The sequence below is a fragment of the Nicotiana attenuata genome, unplaced genomic scaffold, assembly GCF_001879085.1.
Source record: "Nicotiana attenuata strain UT unplaced genomic scaffold, NIATTr2, whole genome shotgun sequence".
NCBI lineage: Eukaryota > Viridiplantae > Streptophyta > Magnoliopsida > Solanales > Solanaceae > Nicotiana > Nicotiana attenuata.
Genome location: NW_017670993.1, coordinates 354,406 through 356,668, shown reverse-complemented (window position 1 = coordinate 356,668; position 2,263 = coordinate 354,406).

The window sequence follows — 2,263 nt, the reverse complement described above, 5'->3', positions numbered from 1 at the left end:
TGCACAACATCACCCTTCGTGCTTTAACACTCTTCCTCGCCCAAACAACAATCACAACATGGGGCAAGGGAATAAACAGAAAAATAATAGAAATTCCGGCAAGGGAACACAATTTAAACAATTAAAACCCGGCAAGGGTACTACGTCAATAATCTCAACATCCCGGCAGGGGAAATAATCAACAAAGCAACAATATCCCGGCAAGGGAACAATTTAATAACTCTTTCTCTTTCTTTCACTTTTATTTCATAACACACTTTACCACTTGACCCAATGCTCCAAAGGGTTCAATCATCTCATATACTTTCACTATGTGTAATATAACTTGAGTCAATGCTCCTCGATGTTCAAAGGTCATAATTTCCTTCCACAAAATTTTCACAACAAATAGAAATCATCACCAAGGCAAGAAAAATACAACAAAATCAAGATATTCGCGATTTAAAGACGCACGATCATGCTAGACACCAACGTATAGATACTCTTCACCATGCCTATACGTCGTACTCAACAAATTCCACATAGCAAATAGGACTCAACTCCTAATCCTTCAAGCTAAGGTTAGACCAAACACTTACCTCAAACTTCCACGGCCAATTCAATCCTCAATAACCGCCTTCCCTCTCGAGTTCGGCTCCAAATCAATTGTATCTATACATAAATGACTTCAATACATCAATAAATGCTAAACAATGCGAACCCAATGCCTAATTATAGCTTTTCCATCATTTTCCCCAAAAACTCAAAAATCGACCCCGGGCCCGCTTGGTCATAACACGAGGTTCGGACCAAAATCAAATCACCCATTCACTCACGAGCCCGAATATATAATTTGTTTTAAATTTCGACCCCAAAACGAGGTCTAAATCGAGAAAAAATCAAAAAGCCCTAACTCTACCCAAATCCCTAATTTTCTACCCTTAGTCACATGTTTTAGGTCTAGAAATTCAATAGATGTTGAAGAAAATGGAAGAAAATAAGTTAAAGATTACTAACCCAAGAGATTATGGTGAAGGAAAGCTTCAAGAATCGCCCTAGAGCTTTGGAGAAGAAGAAGTCTTGTAAAAATTTGAGAAATCCCATAATGGGTTCTGTTTTTGGAACTTAAAATAACTGGGCGGGTTTGGCCTATGCGATCGCGGACAAAGGGATACGATCGCATAGTGTGAAGTAGGCTGGGCACTCCGATCGCGAACAGGACTATGCGATCGCATAGAGGAAAATATTGGGCTTCTCGGGCTAACACTATGCGATCGCGGGAGGAGCTATACGATCGCATAGAACAAACTGGACCCCTGAAAATTTACACTATGCGATCACGGACATGGCTATGCGATCGCATAGAACAAAGGACTGGACAACAGCAGGCAGTAGTTCTGTAATTTTTTCTAAGGCTAAAACAACCCCGAAACACATCCGAATCACACCCGAGCCCTCGGGGCTCCTAACCAAACACATGAACTAACTCAACAACATCATACGAACTTATCCGTGTGATGAAATCGCCAAAATAACATCAAAAACAATGAATCAAACCTCAAAATCAAGAGTTTTTCCTCAAACTTCATTAAGTTTCAAATTTAGAACTTTAAGTCCGAATCACGTCAAACGACGTCTGATTTTAACCAAACTTTACAGGAAGGACTAAAAACATATATAAGACCTATACCAGGCGTCGGAACCAAAATACGGGCCTGATACCAACACGTTCTAATCAAATATCATTTCAATTTTTCTTAAAAATTTCAGAAAAACAATTTCTTTTAAAAATTCATTTCTCGGACTCGAGACCTCGGAATTCGATTCCGGGTATACGCCCAAGTCCCATATTTTTTTACGGACCCTCCGGAATCGTCAAATCACGGGTCCGGGTCCGTTTACCCAATATGATGACCAAAGTCAAATTTATTCATTTTAACATCAAAACTTAGCATTTTTCACAGAATTTTATATTTAAGCTTTCCGGCTACGCGCCCGGACTGCGCACGCAATTCGAGATGACTCTAAATAAGGTTTTCAAGGCCTCGAAAGCACAGAATTAATTAAAAACAGGTGATGACCCTTTGGGTCGTCACACCTTCAATACTTAAGCGTAGAGGAAGGTGGTCTGGAATCCAATTGGAGTGCCAAACACTAAGGAGCGAGTTTTTACAAGGATGCCATGTGATACCTTTAGAACAAAATGACCGCCCTTTAATAATGCTTTTCCAAATGAAGGAGGTATTGATTACAGGTTTGTTGTTGGCATATCTGTGAATAAGCA